General features: G+C 61.2%; 1 long non-coding RNA gene across 1 annotated transcript in view; it reads right to left on the bottom strand.

The window, feature by feature from the left end:
- LOC117979044 (uncharacterized) overlaps nt 1-22167 on the bottom strand; it is a 43902-nt gene that overhangs the window by 20814 nt on the left and 921 nt on the right. The window contains exon 2 of the long non-coding RNA XR_004669642.2: nt 20396-21606. This is a non-coding gene — a long non-coding RNA (uncharacterized LOC117979044). The remainder of the gene's footprint in view (nt 1-20395; nt 21607-22167) is intronic.

Raw genomic sequence — 22167 nt, 5'->3', positions numbered from 1 at the left:
GATGCTCAGGACTGAGCCCCAGGCAACCCTGGCGGGATGCTCAGGACTGAGCCCCAGGCAACCCTGGTCAGACACTCAGTAATCAGCCCCAGGCAACCCTGGCGGGATGCTCAGGACTGAGCCCCAGGCAACCCTGGTCAGACACTCAGTAATCAGCCCCAGGCAACCCTGGCGGGATGCTCAGGACTGAGCCCCAGGCAACCCTGGTCAGACACTCAGTAATCAGCCCCAGGCAACCCTGGCGGGATGCTCAGGACTGAGCCCCAGGCAACCCTGGCGGGATGCTCAGGACTGAGCCCCAGGCAACCCTGGTCAGACACTCAGTAATCAGCCCCAGGCAACCCTGGCGGGATGCTCAGGACTGAGCCCCAGGCAACCCTGGTCAGACACTCAGTAATCAGCCCCAGGCAACCCTGGCGGGATGCTCAGGACTGAGCCCCAGGCAACCCTGGTCAGACACTCAGTAATCAGCCCCAGGCAACCCTGGCGGGATGCTCAGGACTGAGCCCCAGGCAACCCTGGTCAGACACTCAGTAATCAGCCCCAGGCAACCCTGGCGGGATGCTCAGGACTGAGCCCCAGGCAACCCTGGTCAGACACTCAGTAATCAGCCCCAGGCAACCCTGGCGGGATGCTCAGGACTGAGCCCCAGGCAACCCTGGTCAGACACTCAGTAATCAGCCCCAGGCAACCCTGGCGGGATGCTCAGGACTGAGCCCCAGGCAACCCTGGTCAGACACTCAGTAATCAGCCCCAGGCAACCCTGGCGGGATGCTCAGGACTGAGCCCCAGGCAACCCTGGTCAGACACTCAGTAATCAGCCCCAGGCAACCCTGGCGGGATGCTCAGGACTGAGCCCCAGGCAACCCTGGCGGGATGCTCAGGACTGAGCCCCAGGCAACCCTGGCGGGATGCTCAGGACTGAGCCCCAGGCAACCCTGGTCAGACACTCAGTAATCAGCCCCAGGCAACCCTGGCGGGATGCTCAGGACTGAGCCCCAGGCAACCCTGGTCAGACACTCAGTAATCAGCCCCAGGCAACCCTGGCGGGATGCTCAGGACTGAGCCCCAGGCAACCCTGGTCAGACACTCAGTAATCAGCCCCAGGCAACCCTGGCGGGATGCTCAGGACTGAGCCCCAGGCAACCCTGGTCAGACACTCAGTAATCAGCCCCAGGCAACCCTGGCGGGATGCTCAGGACTGAGCCCCAGGCAACCCTGGTCAGACACTCAGTAATCAGCCCCAGGCAACCCTGGCGGGATGCTCAGGACTGAGCCCCAGGCAACCCTGGTCAGACACTCAGTAATCAGCCCCAGGCAACCCTGGCGGGATGCTCAGGACTGAGCCCCAGGCAACCCTGGTCAGACACTCAGTAATCAGCCCCAGGCAACCCTGGCGGGATGCTCAGGACTGAGCCCCAGGCAACCCTGGTCAGACACTCAGTAATCAGCCCCAGGCAACCCTGGCGGGATGCTCAGGACTGAGCCCCAGGCAACCCTGGTCAGACACTCAGTAATCAGCCCCAGGCAACCCTGGCGGGATGCTCAGGACTGAGCCCCAGGCAACCCTGGTCAGACACTCAGTAATCAGCCCCAGGCAACCCTGGCGGGATGCTCAGGACTGAGCCCCAGGCAACCCTGGTCAGACACTCAGTAATCAGCCCCAGGCAACCCTGGCGGGATGCTCAGGACTGAGCCCCAGGCAACCCTGGTCAGACACTCAGTAATCAGCCCCAGGCAACCCTGGCGGGATGCTCAGGACTGAGCCCCAGGCAACCCTGGTCAGACACTCAGTAATCAGCCCCAGGCAACCCTGGCGGGATGCTCAGGACTGAGCCCCAGGCAACCCTGGTCAGACACTCAGTAATCAGCCCCAGGCAACCCTGGCGGGATGCTCAGGACTGAGCCCCAGGCAACCCTGGTCAGACACTCAGTAATCAGCCCCAGGCAACCCTGGCGGGATGCTCAGGACTGAGCCCCAGGCAACCCTGGTCAGACACTCAGTAATCAGCCCCAGGCAACCCTGGCGGGATGCTCAGGACTGAGCCCCAGGCAACCCTGGTCAGACACTCAGTAATCAGCCCCAGGCAACCCTGGCGGGATGCTCAGGACTGAGCCCCAGGCAACCCTGGTCAGACACTCAGTAATCAGCCCCAGGCAACCCTGGCGGGATGCTCAGGACTGAGCCCCAGGCAACCCTGGTCAGACACTCAGTAATCAGCCCCAGGCAACCCTGGCGGGATGCTCAGGACTGAGCCCCAGGCAACCCTGGTCAGACACTCAGTAATCAGCCCCAGGCAACCCTGGCGGGATGCTCAGGACTGAGCCCCAGTCAACCCTGGCGGGATGCTCAGGACTGAGCCCCAGGCAACCCTGGTCAGACACTCAGTAATCAGCCCCAGGCAACCCTGGCGGGATGCTCAGGACTGAGCCCCAGGCAACCCTGGTCAGACACTCAGTAATCAGCCCCAGGCAACCCTGGCGGGATGCTCAGGACTGAGCCCCAGGCAACCCTGGTCAGACACTCAGTAATCAGCCCCAGGCAACCCTGGCGGGATGCTCAGGACTGAGCCCCAGGCAACCCTGGTCAGACACTCAGTAATCAGCCCCAGGTAACCCTGGCGGGATGCTCAGGACTGAGCCCCAGGCAACCCTGGTCAGACACTCAGTAATCAGCCCCAGGCAACCCTGGCGGGATGCTCAGGACTGAGCCCCAGGCAACCCTGGTCAGACACTCAGTAATCAGCCCCAGGCAACCCTGGCGGGATGCTCAGGACTGAGCCCCAGGCAACCCTGGCGGGATGCTCAGGACTGAGCCCCAGGCAACCCTGGTCAGACACTCAGTAATCAGCCCCAGGCAACCCTGGCGGGATGCTCAGGACTGAGCCCCAGGCAACCCTGGTCAGACACTCAGTAATCAGCCCCAGGCAACCCTGGCGGGATGCTCAGGACTGAGCCCCAGGCAACCCTGGTCAGACACTCAGTAATCAGCCCCAGGCAACCCTGGCGGGATGCTCAGGACTGAGCCCCAGGCAACCCTGGTCAGACACTCAGTAATCAGCCCCAGGCAACCCTGGCGGGATGCTCAGGACTGAGCCCCAGGCAACCCTGGTCAGACACTCAGTAATCAGCCCCAGGCAACCCTGGCGGGATGCTCAGGACTGAGCCCCAGGCAACCCTGGTCAGACACTCAGTAATCAGCCCCAGGCAACCCTGGCGGGATGCTCAGGACTGAGCCCCAGGCAACCCTGGTCAGACACTCAGTAATCAGCCCCAGGCAACCCTGGCGGGATGCTCAGGACTGAGCCCCAGGCAACCCTGGTCAGACACTCAGTAATCAGCCCCAGGCAACCCTGGCGGGATGCTCAGGACTGAGCCCCAGGCAACCCTGGTCAGACACTCAGTAATCAGCCCCAGGCAACCCTGGCGGGATGCTCAGGACTGAGCCCCAGGCAACCCTGGTCAGACACTCAGTAATCAGCCCCAGGCAACCCTGGCGGGATGCTCAGGACTGAGCCCCAGGCAACCCTGGTCAGACACTCAGTAATCAGCCCCAGGCAACCCTGGCGGGATGCTCAGGACTGAGCCCCAGGCAACCCTGGTCAGACACTCAGTAATCAGCCCCAGGCAACCCTGGCGGGATGCTCAGGACTGAGCCCCAGGCAACCCTGGCGGGATGCTCAGGACTGAGCCCCAGGCAACCCTGGTCAGACACTCAGTAATCAGCCCCAGGCAACCCTGGCGGGATGCTCAGGACTGAGCCCCAGGCAACCCTGGTCAGACACTCAGTAATCAGCCCCAGGCAACCCTGGCGGGATGCTCAGGACTGAGCCCCAGGCAACCCTGGTCAGACACTCAGTAATCAGCCCCAGGCAACCCTGGCGGGATGCTCAGGACTGAGCCCCAGGCAACCCTGGTCAGACACTCAGTAATCAGCCCCAGGCAACCCTGGCGGGATGCTCAGGACTGAGCCCCAGGCAACCCTGGTCAGACACTCAGTAATCAGCCCCAGGCAACCCTGGCGGGATGCTCAGGACTGAGCCCCAGGCAACCCTGGTCAGACACTCAGTAATCAGCCCCAGGCAACCCTGGCGGGATGCTCAGGACTGAGCCCCAGGCAACCCTGGTCAGACACTCAGTAATCAGCCCCAGGCAACCCTGGCGGGATGCTCAGGACTGAGCCCCAGGCAACCCTGGCGGGATGCTCAGGACTGAGCCCCAGGCAACCCTGGCGGGATGCTCAGGACTGAGCCCCAGGCAACCCTGGCCAGACACTCAGTAATCAGCCCCAGGCAACCCTGGCGGGATGCTCAGGACTGAGCCCCAGGCAACCCTGGTCAGACACTCAGTAATCAGCCCCAGGCAACCCTGGCGGGATGCTCAGGACTGAGCCCCAGGCAACCCTGGTCAGACACTCAGTAATCAGCCCCAGGCAACCCTGGCGGGATGCTCAGGACTGAGCCCCAGGCAACCCTGGTCAGACACTCAGTAATCAGCCCCAGGCAACCCTGGCGGGATGCTCAGGACTGAGCCCCAGGCAACCCTGGTCAGACACTCAGTAATCAGCCCCAGGCAACCCTGGCGGGATGCTCAGGACTGAGCCCCAGGCAACCCTGGTCAGACACTCAGTAATCAGCCCCAGGCAACCCTGGCGGGATGCTCAGGACTGAGCCCCAGGCAACCCTGGTCAGACACTCAGTAATCAGCCCCAGGCAACCCTGGCGGGATGCTCAGGACTGAGCCCCAGGCAACCCTGGTCAGACACTCAGTAATCAGCCCCAGGCAACCCTGGCGGGATGCTCAGGACTGAGCCCCAGGCAACCCTGGTCAGACACTCAGTAATCAGCCCCAGGCAACCCTGGCGGGATGCTCAGGACTGAGCCCCAGGCAACCCTGGTCAGACACTCAGTAATCAGCCCCAGGCAACCCTGGCGGGATGCTCAGGACTGAGCCCCAGGCAACCCTGGTCAGACACTCAGTAATCAGCCCCAGGCAACCCTGGCGGGATGCTCAGGACTGAGCCCCAGGCAACCCTGGTCAGACACTCAGTAATCAGCCCCAGGCAACCCTGGCGGGATGCTCAGGACTGAGCCCCAGGCAACCCTGGTCAGACACTCAGTAATCAGCCCCAGGCAACCCTGGCGGGATGCTCAGGACTGAGCCCCAGGCAACCCTGGTCAGACACTCAGTAATCAGCCCCAGGCAACCCTGGCGGGATGCTCAGGACTGAGCCCCAGGCAACCCTGGTCAGACACTCAGTAATCAGCCCCAGGCAACCCTGGCGGGATGCTCAGGACTGAGCCCCAGGCAACCCTGGTCAGACACTCAGTAATCAGCCCCAGGCAACCCTGGCGGGATGCTCAGGACTGAGCCCCAGGCAACCCTGGTCAGACACTCAGTAATCAGCCCCAGGCAACCCTGGCGGGATGCTCAGGACTGAGCCCCAGGCAACCCTGGTCAGACACTCAGTAATCAGCCCCAGGCAACCCTGGCGGGATGCTCAGGACTGAGCCCCAGGCAACCCTGGCGGGATGCTCAGGACTGAGCCCCAGGCAACCCTGGTCAGACACTCAGTAATCAGCCCCAGGCAACCCTGGCGGGATGCTCAGGACTGAGCCCCAGGCAACCCTGGTCAGACACTCAGTAATCAGCCCCAGGCAACCCTGGCGGGATGCTCAGGACTGAGCCCCAGGCAACCCTGGTCAGACACTCAGTAATCAGCCCCAGGCAACCCTGGCGGGATGCTCAGGACTGAGCCCCAGGCAACCCTGGTCAGACACTCAGTAATCAGCCCCAGGCAACCCTGGCGGGATGCTCAGGACTGAGCCCCAGGCAACCCTGGTCAGACACTCAGTAATCAGCCCCAGGCAACCCTGGCGGGATGCTCAGGACTGAGCCCCAGGCAACCCTGGTCAGACACTCAGTAATCAGCCCCAGGCAACCCTGGCGGGATGCTCAGGACTGAGCCCCAGGCAACCCTGGTCAGACACTCAGTAATCAGCCCCAGGCAACCCTGGCGGGATGCTCAGGACTGAGCCCCAGGCAACCCTGGTCAGACACTCAGTAATCAGCCCCAGGCAACCCTGGCGGGATGCTCAGGACTGAGCCCCAGGCAACCCTGGCGGGATGCTCAGGACTGAGCCCCAGGCAACCCTGGTCAGACACTCAGTAATCAGCCCCAGGCAACCCTGGCGGGATGCTCAGGACTGAGCCCCAGGCAACCCTGGTCAGACACTCAGTAATCAGCCCCAGGCAACCCTGGCGGGATGCTCAGGACTGAGCCCCAGGCAACCCTGGTCAGACACTCAGTAATCAGCCCCAGGCAACCCTGGCGGGATGCTCAGGACTGAGCCCCAGGCAACCCTGGTCAGACACTCAGTAATCAGCCCCAGGCAACCCTGGCGGGATGCTCAGGACTGAGCCCCAGGCAACCCTGGTCAGACACTCAGTAATCAGCCCCAGGCAACCCTGGCGGGATGCTCAGGACTGAGCCCCAGGCAACCCTGGTCAGACACTCAGTAATCAGCCCCAGGCAACCCTGGCGGGATGCTCAGGACTGAGCCCCAGGCAACCCTGGTCAGACACTCAGTAATCAGCCCCAGGCAACCCTGGCGGGATGCTCAGGACTGAGCCCCAGGCAACCCTGGTCAGACACTCAGTAATCAGCCCCAGGTAACCCTGGCGGGATGCTCAGGACTGAGCCCCAGGCAACCCTGGTCAGACACTCAGTAATCAGCCCCAGGCAACCCTGGCGGGATGCTCAGGACTGAGCCCCAGGCAACCCTGGTCAGACACTCAGTAATCAGCCCCAGGCAACCCTGGCGGGATGCTCAGGACTGAGCCCCAGGCAACCCTGGCGGGATGCTCAGGACTGAGCCCCAGGCAACCCTGGTCAGACACTCAGTAATCAGCCCCAGGCAACCCTGGCGGGATGCTCAGGACTGAGCCCCAGGCAACCCTGGTCAGACACTCAGTAATCAGCCCCAGGCAACCCTGGCGGGATGCTCAGGACTGAGCCCCAGGCAACCCTGGTCAGACACTCAGTAATCAGCCCCAGGCAACCCTGGCGGGATGCTCAGGACTGAGCCCCAGGCAACCCTGGTCAGACACTCAGTAATCAGCCCCAGGCAACCCTGGCGGGATGCTCAGGACTGAGCCCCAGGCAACCCTGGTCAGACACTCAGTAATCAGCCCCAGGCAACCCTGGCGGGATGCTCAGGACTGAGCCCCAGGCAACCCTGGTCAGACACTCAGTAATCAGCCCCAGGCAACCCTGGCGGGATGCTCAGGACTGAGCCCCAGGCAACCCTGGTCAGACACTCAGTAATCAGCCCCAGGCAACCCTGGCGGGATGCTCAGGACTGAGCCCCAGGCAACCCTGGTCAGACACTCAGTAATCAGCCCCAGGCAACCCTGGCGGGATGCTCAGGACTGAGCCCCAGGCAACCCTGGTCAGACACTCAGTAATCAGCCCCAGGCAACCCTGGCGGGATGCTCAGGACTGAGCCCCAGGCAACCCTGGTCAGACACTCAGTAATCAGCCCCAGGCAACCCTGGCGGGATGCTCAGGACTGAGCCCCAGGCAACCCTGGTCAGACACTCAGTAATCAGCCCCAGGCAACCCTGGCGGGATGCTCAGGACTGAGCCCCAGGCAACCCTGGTCAGACACTCAGTAATCAGCCCCAGGCAACCCTGGCGGGATGCTCAGGACTGAGCCCCAGGCAACCCTGGCGGGATGTTCAGGACTGAGCCCCAGGCAACCCTGGTCAGACACTCAGTAATCAGCCCCAGGCAACCCTGGCGGGATGCTCAGGACTGAGCCCCAGGCAACCCTGGTCAGACACTCAGTAATCAGCCCCAGGCAACCCTGGCGGGATGCTCAGGACTGAGCCCCAGGCAACCCTGGTCAGACACTCAGTAATCAGCCCCAGGCAACCCTGGCGGGATGCTCAGGACTGAGCCCCAGGCAACCCTGGTCAGACACTCAGTAATCAGCCCCAGGCAACCCTGGCGGGATGCTCAGGACTGAGCCCCAGGCAACCCTGGTCAGACACTCAGTAATCAGCCCCAGGCAACCCTGGCGGGATGCTCAGGACTGAGCCCCAGGCAACCCTGGTCAGACACTCAGTAATCAGCCCCAGGCAACCCTGGCGGGATGCTCAGGACTGAGCCCCAGGCAACCCTGGTCAGACACTCAGTAATCAGCCCCAGGCAACCCTGGCGGGATGCTCAGGACTGAGCCCCAGGCAACCCTGGTCAGACACTCAGTAATCAGCCCCAGGCAACCCTGGCGGGATGCTCAGGACTGAGCCCCAGGCAACCCTGGTCAGACACTCAGTAATCAGCCCCAGGCAACCCTGGCGGGATGCTCAGGACTGAGCCCCAGGCAACCCTGGTCAGACACTCAGTAATCAGCCCCAGGCAACCCTGGCGGGATGCTCAGGACTGAGCCCCAGGCAACCCTGGTCAGACACTCAGTAATCAGCCCCAGGCAACCCTGGCGGGATGCTCAGGACTGAGCCCCAGGCAACCCTGGTCAGACACTCAGTAATCAGCCCCAGGCAACCCTGGCGGGATGCTCAGGACTGAGCCCCAGGCAACCCTGGTCAGACACTCAGTAATCAGCCCCAGGCAACCCTGGCGGGATGCTCAGGACTGAGCCCCAGGCAACCCTGGTCAGACACTCAGTAATCAGCCCCAGGCAACCCTGGCGGGATGCTCAGGACTGAGCCCCAGGCAACCCTGGTCAGACACTCAGTAATCAGCCCCAGGCAACCCTGGCGGGATGCTCAGGACTGAGCCCCAGGCAACCCTGGTCAGACACTCAGTAATCAGCCCCAGGCAACCCTGGCGGGATGCTCAGGACTGAGCCCCAGGCAACCCTGGTCAGACACTCAGTAATCAGCCCCAGGCAACCCTGGCGGGATGCTCAGGACTGAGCCCCAGGCAACCCTGGCGGGATGTTCAGGACTGAGCCCCAGGCAACCCTGGTCAGACACTCAGTAATCAGCCCCAGGCAACCCTGGCGGGATGCTCAGGACTGAGCCCCAGGCAACCCTGGTCAGACACTCAGTAATCAGCCCCAGGCAACCCTGGCGGGATGCTCAGGACTGAGCCCCAGGCAACCCTGGTCAGACACTCAGTAATCAGCCCCAGGCAACCCTGGCGGGATGCTCAGGACTGAGCCCCAGGCAACCCTGGTCAGACACTCAGTAATCAGCCCCAGGCAACCCTGGCGGGATGCTCAGGACTGAGCCCCAGGCAACCCTGGTCAGACACTCAGTAATCAGCCCCAGGCAACCCTGGCGGGATGCTCAGGACTGAGCCCCAGGCAACCCTGGTCAGACACTCAGTAATCAGCCCCAGGCAACCCTGGCGGGATGCTCAGGACTGAGCCCCAGGCAACCCTGGTCAGACACTCAGTAATCAGCCCCAGGCAACCCTGGCGGGATGCTCAGGACTGAGCCCCAGGCAACCCTGGTCAGACACTCAGTAATCAGCCCCAGGCAACCCTGGCGGGATGCTCAGGACTGAGCCCCAGGCAACCCTGGTCAGACACTCAGTAATCAGCCCCAGGCAACCCTGGCGGGATGCTCAGGACTGAGCCCCAGGCAACCCTGGTCAGACACTCAGTAATCAGCCCCAGGCAACCCTGGCGGGATGCTCAGGACTGAGCCCCAGGCAACCCTGGTCAGACACTCAGTAATCAGCCCCAGGCAACCCTGGCGGGATGCTCAGGACTGAGCCCCAGGCAACCCTGGTCAGACACTCAGTAATCAGCCCCAGGCAACCCTGGCGGGATGCTCAGGACTGAGCCCCAGGCAACCCTGGTCAGACACTCAGTAATCAGCCCCAGGCAACCCTGGCGGGATGCTCAGGACTGAGCCCCAGGCAACCCTGGTCAGACACTCAGTAATCAGCCCCAGGCAACCCTGGCGGGATGCTCAGGACTGAGCCCCAGGCAACCCTGGTCAGACACTCAGTAATCAGCCCCAGGCAACCCTGGCGGGATGCTCAGGACTGAGCCCCAGGCAACCCTGGCGGGATGCTCAGGACTGAGCCCCAGGCAACCCTGGCGGGATGCTCAGGACTGAGCCCCAGGCAACCCTGGTCAGACACTCAGTAATCAGCCCCAGGCAACCCTGGCGGGATGCTCAGGACTGAGCCCCAGGCAACCCTGGTCAGACACTCAGTAATCAGCCCCAGGCAACCCTGGCGGGATGCTCAGGACTGAGCCCCAGGCAACCCTGGTCAGACACTCAGTAATCAGCCCCAGGCAACCCTGGCGGGATGCTCAGGACTGAGCCCCAGGCAACCCTGGTCAGACACTCAGTAATCAGCCCCAGGCAACCCTGGCGGGATGCTCAGGACTGAGCCCCAGGCAACCCTGGTCAGACACTCAGTAATCAGCCCCAGGCAACCCTGGCGGGATGCTCAGGACTGAGCCCCAGGCAACCCTGGTCAGACACTCAGTAATCAGCCCCAGGCAACCCTGGCGGGATGCTCAGGACTGAGCCCCAGGCAACCCTGGTCAGACACTCAGTAATCAGCCCCAGGCAACCCTGGCGGGATGCTCAGGACTGAGCCCCAGGCAACCCTGGTCAGACACTCAGTAATCAGCCCCAGGCAACCCTGGCGGGATGCTCAGGACTGAGCCCCAGGCAACCCTGGTCAGACACTCAGTAATCAGCCCCAGGCAACCCTGGCGGGATGCTCAGGACTGAGCCCCAGGCAACCCTGGTCAGACACTCAGTAATCAGCCCCAGGCAACCCTGGCGGGATGCTCAGGACTGAACCCCAGGCAACCCTGGTCAGACACTCAGTAATCAGCCCCAGGCAACCCTGGCGGGATGCTCAGGACTGAGCCCCAGGCAACCCTGGTCAGACACTCAGTAATCAGCCCCAGGCAACCCTGGCGGGATGCTCAGGACTGAGCCCCAGGCAACCCTGGTCAGACACTCAGTAATCAGCCCCAGGCAACCCTGGCGGGATGCTCAGGACTGAGCCCCAGGCAACCCTGGTCAGACACTCAGTAATCAGCCCCAGGCAACCCTGGCGGGATGCTCAGGACTGAGCCCCAGGCAACCCTGGTCAGACACTCAGTAATCAGCCCCAGGCAACCCTGGCGGGATGCTCAGGACTGAGCCCCAGGCAACCCTGGCGGGATGCTCAGGACTGAGCCCCAGGCAACCCTGGTCAGACACTCAGTAATCAGCCCCAGGCAACCCTGGCGGGATGCTCAGGACTGAGCCCCAGGCAACCCTGGTCAGACACTCAGTAATCAGCCCCAGGCAACCCTGGCGGGATGCTCAGGACTGAGCCCCAGGCAACCCTGGTCAGACACTCAGTAATCAGCCCCAGGCAACCCTGGCGGGATGCTCAGGACTGAGCCCCAGGCAACCCTGGTCAGACACTCAGTAATCAGCCCCAGGCAACCCTGGCGGGATGCTCAGGACTGAGCCCCAGGCAACCCTGGTCAGACACTCAGTAATCAGCCCCAGGCAACCCTGGCGGGATGCTCAGGACTGAGCCCCAGGCAACCCTGGTCAGACACTCAGTAATCAGCCCCAGGCAACCCTGGCGGGATGCTCAGGACTGAGCCCCAGGCAACCCTGGTCAGACACTCAGTAATCAGCCCCAGGCAACCCTGGCGGGATGCTCAGGACTGAGCCCCAGGCAACCCTGGTCAGACACTCAGTAATCAGCCCCAGGTAACCCTGGCGGGATGCTCAGGACTGAGCCCCAGGCAACCCTGGTCAGACACTCAGTAATCAGCCCCAGGCAACCCTGGCGGGATGCTCAGGACTGAGCCCCAGGCAACCCTGGTCAGACACTCAGTAATCAGCCCCAGGCAACCCTGGCGGGATGCTCAGGACTGAGCCCCAGGCAACCCTGGCGGGATGCTCAGGACTGAGCCCCAGGCAACCCTGGTCAGACACTCAGTAATCAGCCCCAGGCAACCCTGGCGGGATGCTCAGGACTGAGCCCCAGGCAACCCTGGTCAGACACTCAGTAATCAGCCCCAGGCAACCCTGGCGGGATGCTCAGGACTGAGCCCCAGGCAACCCTGGTCAGACACTCAGTAATCAGCCCCAGGCAACCCTGGCGGGATGCTCAGGACTGAGCCCCAGGCAACCCTGGTCAGACACTCAGTAATCAGCCCCAGGCAACCCTGGCGGGATGCTCAGGACTGAGCCCCAGGCAACCCTGGTCAGACACTCAGTAATCAGCCCCAGGCAACCCTGGCGGGATGCTCAGGACTGAGCCCCAGGCAACCCTGGTCAGACACTCAGTAATCAGCCCCAGGCAACCCTGGCGGGATGCTCAGGACTGAGCCCCAGGCAACCCTGGTCAGACACTCAGTAATCAGCCCCAGGCAACCCTGGCGGGATGCTCAGGACTGAGCCCCAGGCAACCCTGGTCAGACACTCAGTAATCAGCCCCAGGCAACCCTGGCGGGATGCTCAGGACTGAGCCCCAGGCAACCCTGGTCAGACACTCAGTAATCAGCCCCAGGCAACCCTGGCGGGATGCTCAGGACTGAGCCCCAGGCAACCCTGGTCAGACACTCAGTAATCAGCCCCAGGCAACCCTGGCGGGATGCTCAGGACTGAGCCCCAGGCAACCCTGGTCAGACACTCAGTAATCAGCCCCAGGCAACCCTGGCGGGATGCTCAGGACTGAGCCCCAGGCAACCCTGGTCAGACACTCAGTAATCAGCCCCAGGCAACCCTGGCGGGATGCTCAGGACTGAGCCCCAGGCAACCCTGGCGGGATGTTCAGGACTGAGCCCCAGGCAACCCTGGTCAGACACTCAGTAATCAGCCCCAGGCAACCCTGGCGGGATGCTCAGGACTGAGCCCCAGGCAACCCTGGTCAGACACTCAGTAATCAGCCCCAGGCAACCCTGGCGGGATGCTCAGGACTGAGCCCCAGGCAACCCTGGTCAGACACTCAGTAATCAGCCCCAGGCAACCCTGGCGGGATGCTCAGGACTGAGCCCCAGGCAACCCTGGTCAGACACTCAGTAATCAGCCCCAGGCAACCCTGGCGGGATGCTCAGGACTGAGCCCCAGGCAACCCTGGTCAGACACTCAGTAATCAGCCCCAGGCAACCCTGGCGGGATGCTCAGGACTGAGCCCCAGGCAACCCTGGTCAGACACTCAGTAATCAGCCCCAGGCAACCCTGGCGGGATGCTCAGGACTGAGCCCCAGGCAACCCTGGTCAGACACTCAGTAATCAGCCCCAGGCAACCCTGGCGGGATGCTCAGGACTGAGCCCCAGGCAACCCTGGTCAGACACTCAGTAATCAGCCCCAGGCAACCCTGGCGGGATGCTCAGGACTGAGCCCCAGGCAACCCTGGCGGGATGTTCAGGACTGAGCCCCAGGCAACCCTGGTCAGACACTCAGTAATCAGCCCCAGGCAACCCTGGCGGGATGCTCAGGACTGAGCCCCAGGCAACCCTGGTCAGACACTCAGTAATCAGCCCCAGGCAACCCTGGCGGGATGCTCAGGACTGAGCCCCAGGCAACCCTGGTCAGACACTCAGTAATCAGCCCCAGGCAACCCTGGCGGGATGCTCAGGACTGAGCCCCAGGCAACCCTGGTCAGACACTCAGTAATCAGCCCCAGGCAACCCTGGCGGGATGCTCAGGACTGAGCCCCAGGCAACCCTGGTCAGACACTCAGTAATCAGCCCCAGGCAACCCTGGCGGGATGCTCAGGACTGAGCCCCAGGCAACCCTGGTCAGACACTCAGTAATCAGCCCCAGGCAACCCTGGCGGGATGCTCAGGACTGAGCCCCAGGCAACCCTGGTCAGACACTCAGTAATCAGCCCCAGGCAACCCTGGCGGGATGCTCAGGACTGAGCCCCAGGCAACCCTGGTCAGACACTCAGTAATCAGCCCCAGGCAACCCTGGCGGGATGCTCAGGACTGAGCCCCAGGCAACCCTGGTCAGACACTCAGTAATCAGCCCCAGGCAACCCTGGCGGGATGCTCAGGACTGAGCCCCAGGCAACCCTGGTCAGACACTCAGTAATCAGCCCCAGGCAACCCTGGCGGGATGCTCAGGACTGAGCCCCAGGCAACCCTGGTCAGACACTCAGTAATCAGCCCCAGGCAACCCTGGCGGGATGCTCAGGACTGAGCCCCAGGCAACCCTGGTCAGACACTCAGTAATCAGCCCCAGGCAACCCTGGCGGGATGCTCAGGACTGAGCCCCAGGCAACCCTGGCGGGATGCTCAGGACTGAGCCCCAGGCAACCCTGGCGGGATGCTCAGGACTGAGCCCCAGGCAACCCTGGTCAGACACTCAGTAATCAGCCCCAGGCAACCCTGGCGGGATGCTCAGGACTGAGCCCCAGGCAACCCTGGTCAGACACTCAGTAATCAGCCCCAGGCAACCCTGGCGGGATGCTCAGGACTGAGCCCCAGGCAACCCTGGTCAGACACTCAGTAATCAGCCCCAGGCAACCCTGGCGGGATGCTCAGGACTGAGCCCCAGGCAACCCTGGTCAGACACTCAGTAATCAGCCCCAGGCAACCCTGGCGGGATGCTCAGGACTGAGCCCCAGGCAACCCTGGTCAGACACTCAGTAATCAGCCCCAGGCAACCCTGGCGGGATGCTCAGGACTGAGCCCCAGGCAACCCTGGTCAGACACTCAGTAATCAGCCCCAGGCAACCCTGGCGGGATGCTCAGGACTGAGCCCCAGGCAACCCTGGTCAGACACTCAGTAATCAGCCCCAGGCAACCCTGGCGGGATGCTCAGGACTGAGCCCCAGGCAACCCTGGTCAGACACTCAGTAATCAGCCCCAGGCAACCCTGGCGGGATGCTCAGGACTGAGCCCCAGGCAACCCTGGTCAGACACTCAGTAATCAGCCCCAGGCAACCCTGGCGGGATGCTCAGGACTGAGCCCCAGGCAACCCTGGTCAGACACTCAGTAATCAGCCCCAGGTAACCCTGGCGGGATGCTCAGGACTGAGCCCCAGGCAACCCTGGTCAGACACTCAGTAATCAGCCCCAGGCAACCCTGGCGGGATGCTCAGGACTGAGCCCCAGGCAACCCTGGTCAGACACTCAGTAATCAGCCCCAGGCAACCCTGGCGGGATGCTCAGGACTGAGCCCCAGGCAACCCTGGCGGGATGCTCAGGACTGAGCCCCAGGCAACCCTGGTCAGACACTCAGTAATCAGCCCCAGGCAACCCTGGCGGGATGCTCAGGACTGAGCCCCAGGCAACCCTGGTCAGACACTCAGTAATCAGCCCCAGGCAACCCTGGCGGGATGCTCAGGACTGAGCCCCAGGCAACCCTGGTCAGACACTCAGTAATCAGCCCCAGGCAACCCTGGCGGGATGCTCAGGACTGAGCCCCAGGCAACCCTGGTCAGACACTCAGTAATCAGCCCCAGGCAACCCTGGCGGGATGCTCAGGACTGAGCCCCAGGCAACCCTGGTCAGACACTCAGTAATCAGCCCCAGGCAACCCTGGCGGGATGCTCAGGACTGAGCCCCAGGCAACCCTGGTCAGACACTCAGTAATCAGCCCCAGGCAACCCTGGCGGGATGCTCAGGACTGAGCCCCAGGCAACCCTGGTCAGACACTCAGTAATCAGCCCCAGGCAACCCTGGCGGGATGCTCAGGACTGAGCCCCAGGCAACCCTGGTCAGACACTCAGTAATCAGCCCCAGGCAACCCTGGCGGGATGCTCAGGACTGAGCCCCAGGCAACCCTGGTCAGACACTCAGTAATCAGCCCCAGGCAACCCTGGCGGGATGCTCAGGACTGAGCCCCAGGCAACCCTGGTCAGACACTCAGTAATCAGCCCCAGGCAACCCTGGCGGGATGCTCAGGACTGAGCCCCAGGCAACCCTGGTCAGACACTCAGTAATCAGCCCCAGGCAACCCTGGCGGGATGCTCAGGACTGAGCCCCAGGCAACCCTGGTCAGACACTCAGTAATCAGCCCCAGGCAACCCTGGCGGGATGCTCAGGACTGAGCCCCAGGCAACCCTGGCGGGATGCTCAGGACTGAGCCCCAGGCAACCCTGGCGGGATGCTCAGGACTGAGCCCCAGGCAACCCTGGTCAGACACTCAGTAATCAGCCCCAGGCAACCCTGGCGGGATGCTCAGGACTGAGCCCCAGGCAACCCTGGTCAGACACTCAGTAATCAGCCCCAGGCAACCCTGGCGGGATGCTCAGGACTGAGCCCCAGGCAACCCTGGTCAGACACTCAGTAATCAGCCCCAGGCAACCCTGGCGGGATGCTCAGGACTGAGCCCCAGGCAACCCTGGTCAGACACTCAGTAATCAGCCCCAGGTAACCCTGGCGGGATGCTCAGGACTGAGCCCCAGGCAACCCTGGTCAGACACTCAGTAATCAGCCCCAGGCAACCCTGGCGGGATGCTCAGGACTGAGCCCCAGGCAACCCTGGTCAGACACTCAGTAATCAGCCCCAGGCAACCCTGGCGGGATGCTCAGGACTGAGCCCCAGGCAACCCTGGTCAGACACTCAGTAATCAGCCCCAGGCAACCCTGGCGGGATGCTCAGGACTGAGCCCCAGGCAACCCTGGTCAGACACTCAGTAATCAGCCCCAGGCAACCCTGGCGGGATGCTCAGGACTGAGCCCCAGGCAACCCTGGTCAGACACTCAGTAATCAGCCCCAGGCAACCCTGGCGGGATGCTCAGGACTGAGCCCCAGGCAACCCTGGTCAGACACTCAGTAATCAGCCCCAGGCAACCCTGGCGGGATGCTCAGGACTGAGCCCCAGGCAACCCTGGTCAGACACTCAGTAATCAGCCCCAGGCAACCCTGGCGGGATGCTCAGGACTGAGCCCCAGGCAACCCTGGTCAGACACTCAGTAATCAGCCCCAGGCAACCCTGGCGGGATGCTCAGGACTGAGCCCCAGGCAACCCTGGCGGGATGCTCAGGACTGAGCCCCAGGCAACCCTGGCGGGATGCTCAGGACTGAGCCCCAGGCAACCCTGGTCAGACACTCAGTAATCAGCCCCAGGCAACCCTGGCGGGATGCTCAGGACTGAGCCCCAGGCAACCCTGGTCAGACACTCAGTAATCAGCCCCAGGCAACCCTGGCGGGATGCTCAGGACTGAGCCCCAGGCAACCCTGGTCAGACACTCAGTAATCAGCCCCAGGCAACCCTGGCGGGATGCTCAGGACTGAGCCCCAGGCAACCCTGGTCAGACACTCAGTAATCAGCCCCAGGCAACCCTGGCGGGATGCTCAGGACTGAGCCCCAGGCAACCCTGGTCAGACACTCAGTAATCAGCCCCAGGCAACCCTGGCGGGATGCTCAGGACTGAGCCCCAGGCAACCCTGGCGGGATGCTCAGGACTGAGCCCCAGGCAACCCTGGTCAGACACTCAGTAATCAGCCCCAGGCAACCCTGGCGGGATGCTCAGGACTGAGCCCCAGGCAACCCTGGTCAGACACTCAGTAATCAGCCCCAGGCAACCCTGGCGGGATGCTCAGGACTGAGCCCCAGGCAACCCTGGTCAGACACTCAGTAATCAGCCCCAGGCAACCCTGGCGGGATGCTCAGGACTGAGCCCCAGGCAACCCTGGTCAGACACTCAGTAATCAGCCCCAGGCAACCCTGGCGGGATGCTCAGGACTGAGCCCCAGGCAACCCTGGTCAGACACTCAGTAATCAGCCCCAGGCAACCCTGGCGGGATGCTCAGGACTGAGCCCCAGGCAACCCTGGTCAGACACTCAGTAATCAGCCCCAGGCAACCCTGGCGGGATGCTCAGGACTGAGCCCCAGGCAACCCTGGCTGGGTTTGGGCAGGAGATCCGTTCACCTTTGGTATAGGGATGTTTTTTTTTAAATTTTATTAGTATTATATTTTAAGTTTTAGGGTACATGTGCACAATGTGCAGGTTTGTTACATATGTATACATGTTGGTGGGGTGGGGGGAGCGGGGAGGGATAGCATTAGGAGATATACCTAATGCTAAATGGTATAGGTAGGTTTTTAAAAGCAAATGCAGGGGGACAGAAAAGGGGCTGCTGCAAAGTGGTTTGCAGCAATTCTCATTGGTTTGCAGCAATAGCATTGATTAGTGATTGCGGATACATTGGTAAGCTATAGGCAGGGGGTTACAGTGTCTGGTGGGGCGTAAGGAGGCTACTGTGGCAACAGAGAGAGGTTTCAAGAGGTGGACACACAGCTCAGGGCGGTGCTGGGTCCTGATTGCTGTCTCATTTGAGCCTCTCTGGGCCTAAGAATTTGAAAGGGTTCACGTTCCTTAGATAAAAGTTACTTTCTTTCCTCACAGTAGATTCAGAAAAAGCTCTAAAAACAGGAACAAGTTTTCCTTTTGCGAAGGAAATTTACATTTGTCAAAGATGTCTCCCTCTTCTGCACCAGGAAGAGCAGAAGTCTCAGCAATTCCTACTGGGGAGTAATCCAGGTTTGAATCAGCAGGCCAGCCTCACCAGCAGAGACTCACCAGCAGAGCCTCACCAGCACAGGCTCACCAACAGAGACTCACCAGCACAGCCTCACCAGCAGAGGCTCACCAGCAGAGCCTCACCAGCAGGGCATCAACAGCAGAGCCTCACCAGCAGGGCATCAACAGCAGAGCCTCACCAGCAGAGCCTCACCAGCAGAGCCTCACCAGCACAGCCTCACCAGCAGGGCATCAACAGCAGAGCCTCACCAGCAGGGCATCAACAGCAGAGCCTCACCAGCAGAGCCTCACCAGCACAGCCTCACCAGCAGGGCATCAACAGCAGAGCCTCACCAGCAGGGCATCAACAGCAGAGCCTCACCAGCAGAGCCTCACCAGCACAGCCTCACCAGCAGAGCATCAACAGCAGAGCCTCACCAGCAGAGCCTCACCAGCAGAGCCTCACCAGCACAGCCTCACCAGCAGAGGCTCACCAGCAGAGCCTCACCAGCAGGGCATCAACAGCAGAGCCTCACCAGCAGGGCATCAACAGCAGAGCCTCACCAGCAGAGCCTCACCAGCAGAGCCTCACCAGCACAGCCTCACCAGCAGGGCATCAACAGCAGAGCCTCACCAGCAGGGCATCAACAGCAGAGTCTCACCAGCAGAGCCTCACCAGCACAGCCTCACCAGCAGGGCATCAACAGCAGAGACTCACCAGCAGAGCCTCACCAGCAGAGACTCACCAGCAGGGCATCACCAGCAGAGACTCACCAGCAGAGCCTCACCAGCAGAGACTCACCAGCAGAGCCTCACCAGCACAGCCTCACCAGCAGAGCCTCACCAGCAGAGGCTCACCAGCAGAGGCTCACCAGCACAGCCTCACCAGCAGAGCCTCACCAGCAGAGGCTTACCAGCACAGCCTCACCAGTAGAGCATCACCAGCACAGCCTCACCAGCAGAGGCTCACCAGCAGAGCCTCACCAGCAGAGGCTCACCAGCAGAGGCTGGCCTACCTGCTTTCCCTGCTCACTTTCATGTAATTTGCCAACTGCACCCAGAAGCTCAAAACTCCTTTCCTTTGTTTGGGTCTGAGATGATGGATAAGCACAAGTCCTACCCACCCCGGCACTCTCAACACTGGGTGCTGCTGTAGGTACCTGTGAGAGGCACGTGTGAATAAACTTCTGTTTTTCTCATGTTAACCTGTTTCTTGCACGTCTAGTTTACAAGGTCACAGCTGTGGAAACTGTGATGAGTAGAGGAAAAGGATTTTATTTTTATCTCCCCTCCACTGCAGTCCTGCCCACTTAACGTTCCATTAGCTAGAAACCAGTTTGCCGTTACCTGATTGATATCTGACTGCTCTATTTAGGCTCCATCTGAGGAGAAGGGGTGCGGGAACTGGAGCCCCACCTGCCCCAGGAGGAGAGCACAGACTCTGATGAGCTGCTGCAGTCTCTCCTGGTGAGCTCCTGCGGGGCCGTGAATGGGGACCGCTGGCTCTGCACGAGTTCCCACACAGGGAGAGCCTGTCTTGGGCTCCATGTCACACAGGGAGGGGCTACCTCACCTTCTAGCCCAGTGGCAGACACTTAAAGCCTCTGATGTTAGTTCCAGCTCCCCCTTCAGCCCTTTTAGTTTTCTTTCCTTTGTTCCTTTTTTTTTTTTGAGAGCTGCAAGCTTGCTGTGGTCACAGTGCTGTTCTTCTCATGAGTCACCCACAGGACCGCCTGCCTCCTGTCCCCTTCACGCACATAGGCCGATGTCTCACAGAAGGAAGTGGTGCATTGGAGGGAGCTCACACGCTCCCCTGGGCTCTTCATCTGGGGGCAGCTCTCAGGGTGCAGGGGGCTCAGACCGGGCTCTCTGCACTGCCACACACCTGCCCGGTGACTTGGGACAAAGCATTTGGCTTTCTCAGCTGGTTTCCTGTGGTGCACTAAGGAGACAATGACACCTACCTTTGCAGATGTTGGGGCTCAGAGCATGATACCCCAAGGTACACGCCTTGGCTGTGGTGTTGAGTTGCAGGATGCTGAAAGGCTCTGACGCTAGGCTGTGGTCTCTCATTCTCCTCTCTCACTCCTCAGCCTCCCCTAAAGCAGTCGTAGAAACTGGAATTCCTGTGCCCCTAGGCCGGTCCTAGAAACTAGAGGCCCCCTCTCCAAAAGCAAGCCAAAAAGCCTGGAAAGGTCACTCTCTCCCTTCTCCCTTCAAGACACTCATTCCAGAAGGGTCCTGTCCCGTAGACAGAAGGAAGAAACTGTAGGGGCCAAGGGAAAACCCCCTTTTTACCCTCTGAAGGTTTGCTAAAAGTCTACTGGTGACAGGACGATTAATAAGAGTAAAGGCACGCAGATAGGAACATGCACGGGGTGAGGAAGTGGTCGCCTCACCATGCGATGGGACAGACGCTGATACACCCGCCCTTTTAGGGGAAAGGGAGATGGGGCGTGTGGATGAGTTTAGGGGGTAGTAAATGACCTTTAGGAAATTCAATGGGCTTGGAGAATATACAGTGATCTGAGGCAATGTCTGTTGGGCCCACAGAGCAGACAATGGCTTATGACACATGTCTGTCCAGGTGGATTGAGACTTTGGTCTTTCTTTCCGTGACAGGAATCCAGCTGAGAAAAACTCAGGGAAGAGACAGGGGTGACCGTTTCCTTCTTTGGTGGGTTCAGACTCAGAGAGCAGCTTCACCCTGTGCTTTGGGACGCAGGGGATTCAGATGGGACGTGAGGGAGGGTGATCAGAGAGACCTGGAGAGGCTGTTTCTTCAGTTCAACACGTCAAAGCCCCACATTTTGGGGTGTCGATTCCCAAGCCCCCACAGTGTGCTACCCAGAGAGGCTGAGAGGAACGTGGACGGAGCGGCCTTGCTGGGGTCCCTGCTGGGTGATCTCTCCCTTTGTCCCATCATGTTTCTGCATGGCCGCCCGTCTTCATGGGGTCTGAGCAGAATCTCAGTTTCCCCTTGGTCTTTGGGTCTTCCTTTGGAAGCCTCAGGGGCTACATAAAACTTGGATTAAAGAAATGCGTCGTGTTTTTCTCTTGTTAACCTGCCTTTCATTCTAGGAGTGTCAGCCAGGTCGCGACCTTATGATGAGTGAGGAAAGGTCTCGCAGCCCACAGGACTCTTGCTGAAGGCCGCAGGAGGATCGGGTGTCACCTGGGGATGGGGAGAGATGAGGAACTCAGTTAGCTGCGGAGGGGGTCAGGTTTGTGGGGTGGGGGTTCTCTCTAAACCAACATAATATTTTTGCAACAGCTGGGCGAGGACAATGCTCAGGTAAAGCCTGAGGAGTCTGAGCGGACTTCGGTCAAGGCAGGTCTTTCCCAGCACCGAGGAGGTGAGAATAAGATAATACATGCTTCGCTTTCTTCGAGGCCTTGCTCAAAAAAAAAATTTTTTTTTTTTTGAGACAGAGCCTCACTCTGTCAGCCAGGCAGGAGTGCAGTGGCATGATCTCGGCCCACTGCAACCTCTGCCTCCCTGGCTCAAGCAATTCTCTAGCCTCAGCCTCCTGAGTAGCTGAGATTACAGGCGTGAGCCACCACAGCCAGCTAATTTTTGTATTTTTAGTAGAGATGGGGTTTCACCATGTTGGCCAGGCTGGTCTCGAACTCCTGACCTCAGGTGATCTCCCGCCTCGGCCTCCCACAGTGCTGGGATTACAGACATGAGCCATAGTACCCAGCCTTTCCTTAAGCTTTTAAAAGTTCAACTTAC

This window comes from Pan paniscus, chromosome 12 (assembly GCF_029289425.2).
Source record: "Pan paniscus chromosome 12, NHGRI_mPanPan1-v2.0_pri, whole genome shotgun sequence".
Lineage (NCBI taxonomy): Eukaryota > Metazoa > Chordata > Mammalia > Primates > Hominidae > Pan > Pan paniscus.
This window is presented reverse-complemented; position numbering and strand designations above follow the sequence as displayed.